Genomic DNA, 17418 nt, shown 5'->3' with positions numbered 1-17418 from the left:
AAACTGTTGTTAATAATTTTATAATGTATATTGAGAATTTGCTGAGCTTTTTTATTGTAATTTCTCATTTACAAATAATTGTTTATGCCTCTGTGAAGTGTAGTGTAGTTTTTGAAAGCAGGAATACCATGTGCAATGATCAAATCAAAGGAATAAGCACATTCACCACCCTCAACATTCAACAACATGTTGTTGTTACACAGCTGAAGATCACTCTACTGGGTTTTGGGGGTGGGAGGGGAGTATATATTATTTTACCACCAAATGTATTTCCCTACTGTGGTATACAGTTCCAAAATGCATTCCATTTGTCTACATGCAAGTGTGTGTCTTTTAATCAGTTTCTCCTCACCTGTACTCCTCCCCAGCATCTAATATCTACCATTGCTCTTCTACATCTCTTCTATTGAGTCTTTTAGTTTCTGCAAATGAGTGAAGACACTTGGTATTTATTAAACAGGGACAGGCAATATTTCAGTGTTCTGGTGTATCTATTGAGATGATCAGATGGTTTTTATTGTTCATTTTTTTAATGTGATATATCACATTAGTTGATTTTCATATGTTGAATGATCCTTGCATTCCAGGGATAAATCTCATTTGACCAGGATAGATAATTTTCTTAACATGCCATGGAATTTAATTTATTAGTATTTTGTTGAGGATTTTTACATTTATGTTCACCAAGGAAATCAGTCTGTGGTTTTCCTTTCCTGTGGTGTCTTCGGCTTGGTATCAGGTGAATGAGGGACTAAGAAAATTAACCTGGAAGTGTTCCCGCCTCTTTAACTTTTTGGAAGAAACTTAAGATTGGTGTTAACTCTTTTTTGTTACGGTTTACTGGTTGAAGATATATGATCTTGGGCTTTTCTTTGCTGGGAGGTTGTTTTAAGAATACTGGGTTGTCAGAAAAGTCATGACACATTTACACATAGAAAAACAAAAAAAAAATTGGGACCAGCAGTTAGCATAATGGCTATGTTGCTGGACTCTCACGTAGTTGACCGCAGTTCGAGTGCCAGACCCGGTGGCTTAAACTCACGCCAGGTGCGTGTGCGTGTGTGCCCAAGATCCCGAGAGGAGAATGGAGCAGAAGGGATTGTGGCATGGCCATCCCCCCTGGGGGGGTGATTTCTCACTTTCTATATCTCTGTCTCTGGCGAGCGCACACGTCCTATAGCAAAAACCTCTCAAAAAAAAATATTGTCTCATATCTTTTCCAACAACCCAATAATTAAGACCCTTTACTAGTAATAACTACGTTAGGAGCTTCTGTTTTGTTATGACTTTGTCTTGTTAAATTGCTATTTCTAGGAATTTATCCAACTCCACTAGGTTATTGAATTTATTGACATGTATTTGTTTATATTAGTCTTATGATTCTTTTTATTTCTGGGACATTCACTGTAATGTCTCTCTTGGTCTTTGCTTACCTGAATCTTAACTAGTTTTTCCTTAGTTATCCTGGTTAAAGGTTTGTTTTTATCTTTTCAAAAAAATCAACTCTTATTGTTGTTTTTTTCCCACTGATTTTCTTTTCTGTATTTTATTTCTGCTCTACTTTTTATGATTTCTTTCCTTTTGCCACATTGGCTTTAGTTTGTTCTTTTTCTACTTTCTTGAGATGGAAAATTGAGTTGTCTTTTTTTTTTTTTTTTTAATTTTGCTGTAGGGCATGTGCCCTTGCTGGAGAAACAGAGACAGAAAGTGAGAAATCCCCTCCAGGACAGATGATCACAGCACAATCCGTTCCCCTCCATTCTCCTCCTCAGATTTGGGACATGAATACACATGTGCCTGGCATGAGTTTTAAGCCATAGCATATGGGACTTGAACCATGGTTGACAACATGGGAGTCCAGCAACGTAACCATTATGCCATCTGCTGGTCCCATTTATTATGTTATTCTTTTCTCTCTTGAATTACAGCAGCCAATATGGACTTAATTATAACTGCCTAACAACTGAAAATCTCTCACTTTGAATGCTAAATGGGGCAGGCATAAAAGTAGACACATCCGTCACCTAAACAGCTGCCTCAGGTTAATGGTATTTCTTTTGCAATGAAACAGAGAATCATTTTGTTATGTACTAAATACATAACAATTAATCATATTTTTATAAATTATACAGCACTATACTTGGAAAATATTGAATTATTATAAAGTATTAAAAATTCTTCCAGCAAATGAATGGTCCATGATTTGTTTCCTTGAAGTTTAAGCTAATGGAAAATGCTTAGAATACATTGTCATTTTGAAGAAAACAGATCTTGGATGTGTTGGCCTGAAAGGAAATCTGGCATGCATCTCTTAGTAGTCTTAGAAATTACTCATAGGTTCAGCTTTTATTAATTCATAGCTCTTCGAAGTTACAAACTGAAAGGAGCCCTGAAGTCCAATCTCTTATCCAATACTCGAATCTCGGGGCACCATCTTACCAAGTGAATGGACAGTCACTGCATGGGCAGTTAGACAATTAAATTCCTATTAGTTCCCATGGCAACATATAATTTATTTATGGTTTATCTGAGTCCATATGAAAAAAAACTCCTCTGAAAATCAAAAACAAATATAACATATTCATAGGAGAAAAGAAGAAAAGTGAACAGTGGATAAGGAAACAAATGAGATAGTAATATTTAATGAGTTCGTTGGTCAAGTATTAAATAATAATACTTGTGGAAATTGTGGTCAGCAAAGATATAAAATATCACTCTTATTTTGTCACTGTTTTACTGCTCACTATTACTCCCAATTCGCACATTTTGCTCATTCTCTCCCACCTTTCTTCCTTTATATTTCTAATCTTTCCTCTTTATCTGAGTCCCTCATTCACTCCACTTATCACTTATCTCCATGTCTGTCCTCTTTGTTTTTTGTTTTTTTTTTCTAATTAGACATTTTTGCTATCGGGTCATGTGCTCACCAGAGAGAGACAGAAAGTGAGCAATCACCCTCCAGGGAGGGACAGTCACACCGCAATCCCTTGTCTTCCATTCTCCTCCTGGAATTTTTGGGCACACATGAGCATGCACCCAGCATGATTTTAAGCCTCCAGATCAAACCACGGTTGGCCATGTGGGAGTCTAGGGATGTAATCGTTGTATCATCCACTGGTCCCCATGTCTTTCCCCTTAATAGCTATCTTTTTCTGGCTATTGTATATTTTTTAATTCATTTTGTTATGTAATGATATGGTTTTTGCCTTAATAATCCAGAAACTGAACTATATAATAAATACTCTGATACATAGAAATAGACTGAACAGCCACAGTAAGAATATGTGGTCAAAATTTTTGTAAGTGCAGGTCAGTTTGAAGGATGGATGGATTTAATGTTACATATTAAGTTTTTAATAGTAAAGTAGTGTGATAGATTCTGGATAGGTAATAAGTGGTAGCTGGTTCCCTGTCCTTAAGGCTAAAATCTGCCAAGAATTGTACAGAACTAATTAAACATAGTGCAAAGCAGACCAAGAGAAGCAACACAGGAAAGAAAGAGGAACAAAAGAAGAGAGAAGGGGAGTAGCCAGCGAGGAGAAAAAAATAGAAATAATGTAGCTAACAATAGAAAATTAATATTGATGATAAGTATTCTATTTTGGTGTTTGCAAAATTGGAAAGTCATGTTTCAGAATTTCAAGCACATGCATGTTGGTTTTAAAAAGTATATGGGGGGCTGGCAGATGGTGTGGTGGTTAAGGCCACTGGACTCTCTCATGGCCAACCACAGTTCAAGTCCCAGACCTGGCAACTTGCTTTCTCACTTTCCATCTCTTTCTCTCTCTCTCTTTTACTCTGTCCCTATCTGGTCAAATTAAAATAAAATAAATAAAGTTAAGCAAAATAATTCTTAATAAATAAATAAGTAAATAAATAATAAAAAGCATATGGATCTTGAGAACAGCAGGTGGTATAATGGTTATGTTGCTGGACTCCCACATAGTAGACCACAGTTAGAGTCCCAGACCCAGCAGCTTAAAATTCACGCCAGGCGCATGTGCATTCATGCCCAAGATCCTGAGAGGAGAATGAAGAACAAGGGTTTGAGGCATGGTCATCCTCCGTGGGGGGTGATTTCTCATTCTATGTCTCTGTTTCTCTCAGCCTCTCTGGCATGCTCATGCACAAAAAAAAAAAAAAAAAAAAAAAATCATCTTTTTTTTTTTTTTAAAGTACATGGATCTTATACCTATCCACTGATGAAAGTACAGCCTGCTGTGACATTATTAAATGTTCATTATAACTTGAAAGCTTTGTCAATAGACATCTTTTATTTAATGCAAATAATGCAGATTATTGTACATTAGGATGGTGTACTCGTGTCAAGCTACCAAGAACGCCTGTCTTTCCTAAAAGAGGCTATAAGATAATAGGCAAATGTGTGGAAAGATAACTAAACATTTTTGTAAAGAATCCTATGAAAGGGGCCAGGTGGTGCAGCAGAAGCGGAACTCGGCCCACACGGGAACGATCCTGGGTGTGCATCAGGACCTCCCTGAGCACTGCACATGTGCGCACGCAGGCCCGTGGAACGAGGCCCACACGGGAACGGTCCTGGGTGTGCGTCAGGACCTCCCTGAGCACTGCACATGTGCACACGCAGGCCCGTGCTCCAGGCTGGCTGAGGGCGGGTGGGCTGCAGTGTGAAAGCCCTATGGCTGGCACCTCTTTCTCTCTTTGCCAGAAGAAATAAATAACGTTAAAGCCCTCTGAAAAGATGTTAGCAGTGCCATCAAATTATATTCTAAATTTTCTAAAGGTAAAATTCATTTTTAAAAATGATTGCAATAATGCAAAACTTCTATTATGCACCTTTTGAAATGCCTATTGACACTGGAAATAAGGAGAGATTAAGTGATCAAGTTTCCATGAACAAATTCGATATGTTGAGTAAAACTAATGATATTGCCTTAACACCAGGTGCCACCGCATGATTTATAGAAATGCCCATCTTTCCAAAGAATGGCTTCCTTTCACTGAGTGGAGTAAATTGCATACTGTCTTTTTACAGCTGTTACTAAAGACAAAGATATGTTTGAGTTTCATTTATAAAACATAAATATCAGATTGTTGTTCGAGCCTTCTTATAATTCAAAATAGCATCAGTACTGGCTGAACACATCACTCACGCATTGGAAAGGAAGAGATGGTGACAACTGGAAGTCAACACTGTGAAATGAGGATGAATATGCAGAATGTTCTAGTTCTATTGTTTTATATGCAAGATCGGAACATATTTCGTCATTACGTATTCCTTTAAGTAGATGCTATAAATATCCGATTTGAGATGACGGGGTTTGGATGAAGAAAAGCCACTTCAGACTGTTTCTACCTCTTCCTGAAAGAGCTGTGTGCTTGTTACTAGGGTTGTAGATCCCACATACGGAATGGCACGCCCTGCAATGGGCTGAGATAGAAGGTCGTGAGCCTCAGTAAGAAAGAGGCTGATTCTTTCTGGAGGGGTCATAAAGACTTCACAGACAAGTTAGCATTTCATTAGAGATATATGTCAGACATTTGAAGTGAGGGAAGGAATATTTCTGCTGGAAAGAATACATAAATATTCCTGCACAGAGGCAGGAAAACACCAGGGGCATATAAAGTCTGGTAAGTTTGGCTGTTTAATGGAATTCATGGAATTTGTGATAGAGAAGTCCAGGCAGGTAGGATAGGATGTAAACTGAAGGGAAAATGTGGAGAGTTTTGAATGCAAAGCTAAAGCTTTTGGCTTTTATTTGGTAAATACGAAGCAGCTCAGTGATTTTTTTTCTCACAAGGTATTTTTTAAAGGATTATTCATTTAATTTTATTTAGTATTATGATTATTTTTATTTGATCAGTAAAAGACAAGGAGAAAGGAGAAAGGAGGCCACAAGTCCAGGAGTCGAACTGCTGTTGGCTGTGTGGGAGTTCAGCACCTTAACCAACACACCACCTACCGCCCCTTCCCCCAAGTTTTTAAACACAGAACTTTCATATGATCAGAACTGGGTATTTTGTTGAACATTCCGAATGCACCCAGCTCCACTAGGTGGTTTACAAATGCCCATTATAGTTATCGCAAAAAGACAGTTGAAGAAAGTATTCACTCCATTTTCCAGATGAGAAAAGTGAGTCTCAGAAATGTTATGTAACTTGCCTATGTTCAACAGCATAGTAAGCAAAATTTTTATCCCCCCCCTTTTTTTTGCTTATTACATTTTATATCCTGTTGCTTCCATAAGCCCAAGATTCTATTACTTCGTAACCCTCTTTCTCTTCATGGTATTTTGCAGTGTATTATGAAGTATATTCATAGTATACTCTTCTAGCATACGATAGGAGAAAAATAATGAGACTAGTTCAGAGGTTATTTTAAAGAGAAGAACAAGAAATAATATGTCTGTCTTGGGACCAGCAGTTAGCATAATGGCTATGTTGCTGAACTCCCATGTAGCCGACTGTGGTTCGAGTCCCGGACCCGGTAGCTTAAACTCACGCCAGGCGCGTGTGTGTGTATGTGTGCCCAAGATCCTGAGAGGAGAGGAAAATGGAGGAGAAGGGATTGTGGCGTGGCCATCCCCCCTGGGGGGTGATTTCTCGCTTTCTATCTCTCTTTCTGGCAAGCACACGCACCCTATAGCAAAAATCTCTCCAAAAAACAAACAAACAAACAAACAAAAAAAGTAATATGTCTGAAAGAATTGTGTCTGTCACTAATTCAAGCACTAACAAACCTGTCCTATCACTGGTCTTGAGAAATTACCTAATTATTATTTTAGAGTTTTGTTATCATTTTGAGGACTCTTACACAAGCGAAACTTTTGAATTTCTTTATTACGGGCTAGGTTTTATGATATTCGGAGAGCTTTACACTGAGGCTAGCAAGAAATTCATTAAATGTAATTTCCACTTTTTTAAATCATTAAAATTAAGCACTTACTATGTAGAAGGCCTAAAATATGGCAAGTGTCTTCATTCACCTTTTTATTTTAATCTCATAGCAACCTTGTAAGGTAGGCATTCTTTTCTCCACTTTTATCAATGAGGCGACTAACGCTCAGAGAGGTTTAGTGTGTAAGTGTGGAAACTGACATTCTTATCCAGCTCTATTTGCAAATCCCTGCTCTTTCTACTACGGCCAAATGCTCCGTAACGCCTCATGTAATAAAGATGAGCACTTTTCAAGTGAAATTCTTGTCTCACTGCTGCAAAGGAATAATGTAAGAGATCGTTTGGGGCACACATCTGAAGTGCAGGGAGCACAGAATCAATGCTATTGCATAGGCTTTGGACTCCAAGAAACATGGGTTTCACTTCGGTATCCATACCTTAAAGCTATGGGACCTCAGATGTGTTGCTTCACCTTTCTGCCGCTCAGTTCTACATCTGGAAAGTGCAAATGATAACATCTCCCGCAGAGAGCTGTTGAAAGGAGTAATGAAGTTATGTCTGAAAAGTACGTAACACTTAGTAGATGCTAGTTGCATACCACACTGTGGTGTCTTCTTGATTCTCATGACTTCAACTATCATGCCATAATCAATCACTTCCAGAAAGTAGGCCCAGATCTCTCTTCTGAATTTGGGATGCCTATATCCCATCACCTACTTGGCATCTGTGCTCAGCTGTCCCACAGATCTTAGACTGCTTAGGTATCAAACCAGACTGAACTCGCCTTCCTCCCTTCCTATATCTGCTTGCCTACAGTCTTTCCTATATATGAGGAGGAAGATGGTGTGCACGTATCTGTGTGTGCAAAACACAAGAGCTAGCCCACAACCAACCATTCCCAAGCTACTAAATGCTGAGGAATATGCCCCTAAATTTTACCCATCCCTACCTTGGTTCTAGCTAGCAATATTTCTCTCCAAGACTGCTTCAATTATGCCCACTTCTGTCTTTCTTCACTAACCAGTTTTCCATCTTGTCATCAGAAGGATCTTCTTGCCCAGTAAAATCTAAATAAAATTGGCATAAATCCCACTCCACTTTGATGGAAGTCCAAATTCCCCTTGGAATTCTGGCTAATTTGGGGGTGGCTTACACTCTCAAGGTTTCCTCTTGTCTGAGGAGCCTCCACAAAGGCTGTTTCTGGGTCCTAACCATGATGAGAAACTCAGCCCTGCCTGTGAGTTCCACAAGGACTCACCCCTGCAAGACACTGGCGAATGCAGCAGATTTTCATAAAGATGAGGTTCAAGGAGATGGAGAAATGTTCTAATATCAGATGTAACATGGGGCATTTCCAGAGTCTAAGTTTGTTTGTTTGTTTGTTTCTTTCTTTCTTTCTTTCTTTCTTTCTTTCTTTCTTTTTCTTTCTTTCAAAATGACACACTTTATTTTGGAGGGAAACAGCTCATAGAGAAACACTGGTTACACCGGGACTGGGTACTGTTTTCCACTATTTTGGATTGCACCCTCCAAATTAATATTTGGTCCACTAAAATATATAGGTAATCCTCCTATAATAAAAATAAATTAAACCTCATGGCTGAAAAACATAGAAATATTTGAAATAGGCCTCTGAGTGAGCTTGAAAAACAAGTTAGGATATATTTCAAGATATATTTTGACAGTACAGACGACCTTGTAGAATCCACCTAGACTCATCTGGCACAACAACTGGCCTGTTACTGTTGGGGTTGTTCTCCTTGGAGAGGGATAGAAGGTGCATGGGAGGGGGCCAACAAGTCCCAACAGCTGCAGAACTACTCACTCAAGACTAACCAAAATTCAATATAGGGTAATACACAATAATAGAACAGTCTCAACAGTTATTCAATGCCTGGAAAGTGAGTTATAAACTTAGAGCAAATACCCCTGCAGGAACATCAGTCAATGTGTTTCAGGGTGAGAAAACTTCTCGTGCACAAGGACATTACTTTCCAGGACACTGGAGACAATAGCACATACAATGTAAGAGTAAATAACAAGTTGTTTAGCCTCCCACCATTCTCTGGAGCATTAAACCCAGGCCACCCTTGGCTACTTGCAAGGGTGTCTTTTCTTTGTTCTCAATGTCATACTTGCTCCATGGGAGACCAGCCATTTTGCTTCTTCCACTCTCTCCTCAACTCAGGCTAAGTGTAGAGGAGTGTTACCCTCAGTGTCTTGGGTATATTTGTGGGTGCTTTGTAGGACAGAAGGATAGGAATCATCTTCAGGTTACTCTTGGCTGTGGGCCGGTGCCTTGCTGTAGCCTCATTATGGTCCTGAGCATCTAGGTTAGCCCCACCTTCTAGTAACGCGGCAATCTCATGCCTGTGTTTGGAAGCTGCATAATGTTGGGGTGTACAGCCATTTTGATTGACAGCATTCACTTGAGTACCATTTCCCAGAAGGGCTTTTCCAGTCTCAGCCCAGCCAGCAGATGCAGCACCATGAAGAGGAGAACAACCTGCACCGTCTTTATCAGTGACTGGCACTCCAAGGTGCAGCAAGAATTCAACAATGTCTGTATGTCCAGCTGAGCAAGCCCAATGCATTGCAGTTCTGCCATCCTGGTCGTTCTAGCCAGGGACTCGCCGGCCAGGATGCGCCCCTTCAGTTTCTCCAGCTTCCCATTCTAGGCCAAGTTGCAGACCATTAGGTTAGACGCATGCCCCTCCATTTCGCTTTCCCAGGAGCTCCATCCTAAGTTTCATTTTGTTTGTAATTTGCACATAGTAATCGTCCATTCCTATGGGACACTGTGGCATTCCATTTTGATGCCCTTTGTCCTTGTCACCTTTGGATGTTTCCATTGGAGATTGCCTTTTCTACATCCCAGCACTGCACCATCTTGCTGGCTCTTCTCATGTGTTCCATCTCCTGCCTTCTGTTGCTTCCCTTCTTTCTTTGTGAAATAGTCAATCACTTCCTTGTAACTTGAATGCCAGTTTGGCTGTCTGGTTTTGGTTTTGGTTTTGGTTTTGGTTTGTTTGCATAAGTTCCTCTACTCACACCATCAGGGTGGTGTGTTCTATCTCGAGTCGTTAGTTACCAAGTTCTCTCCAATAAGAATTGAAGAGCAAGCTGGTAACACAATAACCTTTCTGCTTCTAGTAGTATTACCGATTGCAGATCTGATCATGTCACTGTCCTGCCTAATAACTCATAAGTGCTTTTCATTGCCTTTAGCATTATTCCTCACTTTTTTAAAAGAGGTTTTTTGCTGTAGGGCGTGTGCGCTTACCAGACAGACAGAGAGAAACAGAGAGACAGAAAGCGAGAAATCATCCCCCGGGGGGATGGCCACGCCGCAGTCCCTTTTCCTCCATTCTCCTCTCGGGATCTTGGGCACGCACACACTCGCGCCCGGCATGAGTTTTAAGCCACTGGGTCTGGGACGTGAACCGCAGTCAACTACATGGGAGTCCAGCGACATAGCCATTACACTAATTGCTGGCCCCATCCTTTTTATTTTTAGAAGGTTCTACAAAGTTTCTCATGAGTTAGTCTCCACTGTTAGTCATTCTAACATTAGAATAGTGTTGGTTACTGTGCTTTCTCTATCCCCTACATCTTCAGATGCAATGTTCTTTATACATTCTGTTTTTATTCTAACCTGTCATCAGACTGACTCTCAATCCTTAGGTATCAGCCTAAGTTACTTACTCTAGGTTGGACTTTTGTTAGGTACTTTTAGAGCATTGTATGCTTTGTAGTAATGTTTTTCCCACTCATAATTATTTAGTTACTGACGCCATGTGGGAAGGTCCTGGCTCACACCCTGAGACCCACTGAGCACACTGGGCACCCATGATCTTGTGGGGCTGGGGCTGGATCGTGGCATGCAGACCCTGTTAGGGGCTCCTTACTCTCTCTCAATAAATAAATAAAATTTCTAAAAAATAAAAAATTCTAAATAATAAAGTAATGTATTTCCTTTTTTTGCTGTTGACCCCAGACACCAGTAGGAAAGGAATGAGATTTCTTTTCATAACCATCCTATCCTCGGCACTGAACATGCAGTAGGCACACAATTTTTCAAAACTATCTGAAGGTAAACATTGAGCAAAACACGTACATAAATTATCGCACTCCATCTTCCTTGGCTTCTGGGCTTTACTTTATCCTACATGCAGCAATCAGTCTTCCAGGAGATCCAGAAAACCCTCCTGATGTTGGAGGGCACATGAAACCATTTGCTTTACAGGTCTGACAGTTTTGTTGTTGCTCATGTTAACAACCCAACAAGGAGGAGATTAAAGGGCAGTGCTTGTGAAGGGCCACAAGGGTCCCACCTAAGTACGCTGGGAGCTTAGTGAGTAGACTGCATGCTCCGTTAGCTATCATCAGGGTTTAATTAACTGGTGTCACAGTTGATGAGACACTTCTTGCCTGTGGGGAAATTTGACTGAACTCATCCATTCTAAAATAAATGATTAACACCACCATCATTCCCATTATCTCTCAATAAGTGAGACAACTACATTTTTACAAGCAGCTTTCTTAGGTAAAACCATTTTCAAACTATAAATAGTGGTAAGGATGGAAAAGAGGGACTAGGAATCATAAAGGCAGGCAAAATGATGTTGTTATTATGTATGTTCCTTTTATGAAAATGACACTTGTGTCATAGGCGGAACTAACCTGTCAGGGACCACTGTTTTTTCATAACACATTAAGCTAGGAGAATGTTGCATATTTTTAGAATTTGCCTGATCATTGAACTGTTAAGAATAAATAGATTTTATGGCTTCTTGGGCTGTGGGTCCACCTCCTCCCCATCAGTCATCAGCCAAGCACAGCTTCTAGGTCTCTGGACTTCTCAGCACAGTAGGCCCTGAAGCTGTTCCCATGGTAACCTCCATCCAACAGGCGAGCTCAGGCTGTCACACACAGGCATAACAGAAAGAGAAACACTGGCTGTTCACACTGATGATGCCACTTAGAGGCGTCACACTGACTGCTCAATAGATAGACTGGAAATTGGAATGGTTATTGTACCATAGAGGAAGGATGGCCTATAGCAACCCAAAAAGATACAACCTGTAAATTTACATGTCCCATATTTTGTAGCAACAAGTAGCTACTGTTTTTGTAGGTTCTACTACAAACCTTTCTGCTTCTAGTGGTATTACCGATTGCAGATCTGATCACGTTATTGTCCTGCCTAGTAACCCATAAGTGACTTTTCATTGCCTTTAGCATTATTCCTCACTTTTTTTTTTTTAAAGAAGGTTCTACAAAGTTTCTCAGGAGTTAATCTCCACTGTTAGTCATTCTAATATTAGAATAGTGTTGGTTACTGTGCTTTCTCTATCCCCTACCTCTTCAGATACACTGTTCTTTTTTGTTTGTTTGTTTGTTTTTGAGAGGTTTTCGCTATAGGGCGTGTGCGCTCGCCAGACAGACAGAGAGAGACAGAGAGACAGAAAGCGAGAAATCACCCCCCAGGGGGGATGGTCACGCCACAATCCCTTCTCCTCCATTCTCCTCTCAGGATCTTGGGCACCCACGTACACGCGCCCTGCGTGAGTTCTAAGCCACCAGGTCCAGGACGCGAACCACGGTCGACTATGTGGGAATCCAGCGACATAGCCATTACGCTAACTGCTGGTTCCCCAGATACACTGTTCTTTATACATTCTATTTTCATTCTAGATACCGAGATATTTAACACAAATAACTTTGTTTCTCTTTCCTGCCCCCTCCAGAAATAAAAAATAAAATGAAACAAAAAGCTTTCAATAATAGGTTTTAGTTCTTCCATAATGTACCATTATGGCTCAAAGAATTAAAATGAGAGATTATCACTTAAGGGGGATTTGAATCCAGGTCTGAATGTCTCTAAAATTTCTGTCCTTTTTGTGATACCGTACTTTTTGAGCATCTATCAAGAATATACTAGAGAAGTAAGTCATGGTTTGTGCTAAGGGAGTTCACCACCCGTTAAGTACAGATGTGAAAGGCAGCTTTTGGGAAATCAGGCTCTTCCAGTCTGGGGACTACAGGATAATAAAGTCACAAAATTTATAGCCGACGAATTGCTTTGAGTGCCAGCACCTCCTCGTAATCCTAGAGTAACCTTGAGAAATCCACTTAATTTCTTTCACCCTCAGCATCTTCATCTGTGAATGAACTGAGATAATAGCTTAATTAGCTGTTTTGAGGATCAAATGAGAAAATGTATTTGAAAGTGTTTTATAACAGATAAAGTCTAATAGGTGACTGTGTTATTATCCCACATATTGCAAACATCTTGTGCAAATCTTCAGTCTTTTTTTTTTTCCTTAAAAACGCCAGGTCAAATTATTTTTCTTAAGCATGTTTTATTTTATCTCCAAAATTAAGTGTTCTGCAGAGCTTCTATACCGAGTTCACATCAGAAGTCAGGAAATAATTATTCTGTTATTATGTGTAGCAAACTGCCATTTTACACATAAACACACATGCATATAGCAATCTGCTAAGGAAATATTAAATTAGTGCTTAATGGGTAACCACGTTTAGTTATTCTACGCTCTGATTAGGCAAAGTCAATAAAGTATGATTGGAACTGAAGGGTCGATATTAGTAATTACCAGGGACATGGCAGCGTAGAAAATTCTAGGGTTATAATCTTGCAACCTGTGGGCTGAGACTGACCTGCCAATGTATTTTCTTTGAACAACATCATTTTATTTTGTAGTGATTGTGTATTTAAATGATGTCATTAGACAATGCATGCACCCTTTGGTTTGCTAAGTATTCCCTGGTCTGTAGCCTCATACGTGGCTGCTTTACACCTTTCTGTCACCTGCTTGACATTTGAGTTTAAACGCTTTTCACCAAACAATAGGCAAAAGAGATGAAGACTTTGTATTGTGAAGTCATAAAGACAGAAGCGAATATATCCGAGGTTGTAACACATGAAAGGTAGAACGGGCATGAACATGGGCTCAGGCACCCGATCCCACAGGAGCCCAGAACTGACACTCCACTTGAAAAGACACATGTAGGACACACATAAAGAAGTCTGCTGTTACACAGCAATTATTAATGTATTCACTCGACACACATTTATCAAGGGCCGGTTCTCTGAGCTTTGGAACAGTAACTGGCATGTACTAAGCGCTAAGTAAGTGAATTCTCATTATGTCATACCACCATCCTTATCATCATTGCTATTATTAATGATCAGACACGTTCAATAAGATCAAAGGCACAAAAGATCTGTTTCCCTCTTCACTCCAATAAAGTATGTCCTCATTGTCCTACTGACTTCCTGATGCATGGCTGGTGCTCAAAATATGTCTAAAAGCTGGGCCAGCTCAGGGCACAGCATGATGCCCTGTTCAAGTGACGCTGGATCCTTATGGAGGGTCACAGGCTCAGTTCCCCAGTCTGCCTGTGCATGCTGGGCACACGTGCCTAGTCCTGACTGGCTGGGAGGACAAGAGGGCATTGCAGCATAAGGGCCATGTTGAGGGTGCTTGTCTCCCCTTTATTTCTCTCTCATGAAGGAAATACATGTACATACATGCATATGAAGAATGGATGAAAGAAATCGTGAAAGATTAGGAGACCATCTTTAGCCTTCAAGATTAACATCCAAGTTCTTCTCTAACCATTTCTTAAGGAGAGTTGTGAATCATTCTAGAAAGCGTCAGAAGGGGCACTGGAGAGCAGAGCTGAGGCTTGGATCTTCCTGAAAGAACTGAGAGGAGAGAATATCTAGCTGGAAAAGGTTCCTGGCCTCTACACACAATGTTAAGTGATGAATTAGCAGTGGTGACTGGTGCTATAGCACCAGACATTATTAAGACGACTCTTTAGAAGAACTGAGTATTTGGGACCAGTGGATGGCATAATGGTGACTTCACTGGACTCCCACATGGTCAATTGTGGTTCAAGTCCTGGCACCAACGGCTAAAACTCATTACCAGGTGCGTGTGCAAGTGTGCCCAAAATCCCAGGAGGAGAATGGAGGAGAATGTACTGTGATGTGGTCATTCCCCCCTGGGGGGGTAATTTCTCACGCTCTATCTCTGTCTCTGTCTCTTCAGTGAGCATACACATCCTGTAAAAAATTAAAAAAAAAAAAAAAAACTCAGCATCCTGTTGCTTCCAACGTGGTGACCTTAGCACAACAGAGTTCTAGGTGCTCCTTTCGCAATGCACTCACCAAGTGTGATGTCGACTGGGTTGCAGGTTGGAGCACTGATACTGTTCTGGGTGCATGGAACACAGGCAGTTTAGGTACAGCCAGCACTGGCTCAGACTCTCCTCACATCTCTCCCAGACCACCTGCAACAGCCTCCTGCTGGCCTTCAGTCAGCCTGGCCAGCCAGCTCTTCTCCATACTCCTGTCAGGTTGTTGGGAAAGTCATGATGCATTTCTGCATAGTAAAAACAGAAAATATGTCACGACTTTTCCGACAACCCCTCATATTGGTCTTTCTAAGCTGGGAACTAATTATATCACTTTTCTTCATTAAGACAGTTCATTATAGAACCAGCAGATGATGTAATGGTTATGTTTCTGGACTCCCATGTAGTTGACTGTAGTTCAAATCCCAGACCCAGTGGCTTAAAACTCACACTGGGTGCATGTGCATGCATGTCCAAGACCCCAAAAGGAGAATGAAGGAGAAGGAATTGTGGCACGGCCATCCCCCCGGAGGATGATTTCTCGCTTCCTGTCTCTCTGGCAAGCACGTGTGTCCTATAGCAAAAATCTCTCTATATATATTTTTTAAAAGTTCATCATCTTCTTTGGCTTAAAAGTATTCACTTGTTAATGAGGTACATCTTGGACTTAGATTCCAGCCCTTTCCCCTGAACACTGTCCTGCTATCTAACCACTCCATAAACTCTCCTTGCACTTCCACAACCTACATTTCTGACCCGTGTTCACCTGACAAACTCTTGAGCATCTTAAGAACATCACTTCCTCCCAGAGACTCTCCCTCATGCCCATCTGCAGGAGCACAATTGTGTCTTTTTTGTCCGTATGTTCATAGCAGTCTGTAGTTCTCTTTTACTGACCAGAAGCTTTGCAAATTTTGGAAGTCCAACTTAAATAATTTAAACAACATACTGGGATTTGTTCATTCATGTCACTAAATGGTACAATAACTAACATCAGTTAGCTGCATGGCCTTGGGATATCTGTGACCAGGCCTAAGAGCAAGTCAGACTATCTCCATGGACCAAACTACCTCAAACTATCTCCATGGACCAAATATTACAGACACTGACTTCCCCGGCTTCGCATCCACATATACTCGAGACCAGAGTCCTTTCTGCTTTTAGAGAAAACATTCTAGCTGGCTTGGCTTGGTCCATGTGTGCATCCTGGAGAGAGATTGCTACTATAATTCAACCAGACCGAGGCAAGGTGCCCGACTGGACCTGGGTGTGGGGCACTTGATCAGCAACCCTTGTCAGGACCTCGTTAGCTGTAGAACGGGAAAAAGCAGTGCTCCAGAAGAATGCGTGATCTAAGATGAGATTTCAGACCAAAAACACTGGTGTGAACGGGACTGTTTTTGAAGTCCATAAGTAATAAATCTTCAAGTCACATTAGAACGAGGTATTAGAATGTGCGCTTCTGGAGTTCGAGTGCCTTGTCTTACTCGTTTGCCCGTCACCCGCCTGGCACACGATGCCTGCTGCCAGGTTGGCACCTAGCTGATGCTTGCTCGCTGCTGAGTGAGTGCATGGTTAGCTTCCCAGTGCTCAGTGTAGAGAACATCCAGTGAACGTATTACAAAATACTGCAGGTTTGCAAGGTCGTTAAACAGATGCTTACAGGATTTATGTAATTTAAAGGCCACTGAGTAATTCAAAACTGAACTAAAATACAGTAACCTTTGAAATACCAGTACTTTTGAGTTTATAATGTTAGGGTTTTTATAAAAGACATTATAAATCCTCCCAGAAATCCCATGAATTACAGGATTGACCCTATTTTCTAGATTAAGAAGATGAAGTTAAGAGATCTCTGGGCTTTTCTGCTGGCACTCACAAGTAGGCTGCAGAGAAAGACCCTCTGATTCCAAGTCGATTTCTGTGCTCGTAAGCAAATATTTGACCTCTCTAGCTAGGTAAAATAAACGTAATAACATTTATTTCTGAGGATGAATGAATCAGTAGAAAAAAATTATATAAAATGCTCAGAGCCAGCTCCATGTTATAGAAATAATGTGCTGCTCATGCAAATGGATGCCACGTTGGAGGCCACATGGTGACCATGGTTTGAATCCCTGGTCAATCAGAAATACATTGGGAACATATGCAGGCACTCAGGCCCAATGAACTGGAGGACTGGAGAAGGAGGCTTGTGGTGTGAAATGCCTCAAATCACACAGTTGGCCATGTGAGATCTGGTGCCTTAACCTCCACGTTACCTGCAGGCCCAAAAGTTTTGAATATTTTTATTGTCAACAAATCAGCATAGGCTTTCCCTCAGTTTCTCAGATCCATTTCTATTACTTTTCGCTCTCCCTTCTCGCTATACTTCTC

At 40.7% G+C, this 17418-nt stretch overlaps 1 protein-coding gene and 1 pseudogene across 1 annotated transcript in view; one reads left to right on the top strand and one right to left on the bottom strand.

Annotated features, from left to right (window-relative positions):
* Window positions 1–17418, top strand: part of LOC102487445 (receptor-type tyrosine-protein phosphatase O) — a 244765-nt gene that overhangs the window by 122913 nt on the left and 104434 nt on the right. The gene's annotated exons all lie outside the window — the stretch shown is intronic.
* On the bottom strand, window positions 8924–9595 carry LOC102497292 (26S proteasome non-ATPase regulatory subunit 10 pseudogene; annotated as a pseudogene).

This window comes from Tupaia chinensis, unplaced genomic scaffold (genome assembly GCF_000334495.1).
Source record: "Tupaia chinensis unplaced genomic scaffold, TupChi_1.0 Scaffold147869_1, whole genome shotgun sequence".
NCBI classification, from domain to species: domain Eukaryota; kingdom Metazoa; phylum Chordata; class Mammalia; order Scandentia; family Tupaiidae; genus Tupaia; species Tupaia belangeri.
The sequence above is the reverse complement of the archived record's forward strand: the minus strand, read 5'-3'. Positions and strand labels throughout refer to the sequence as shown.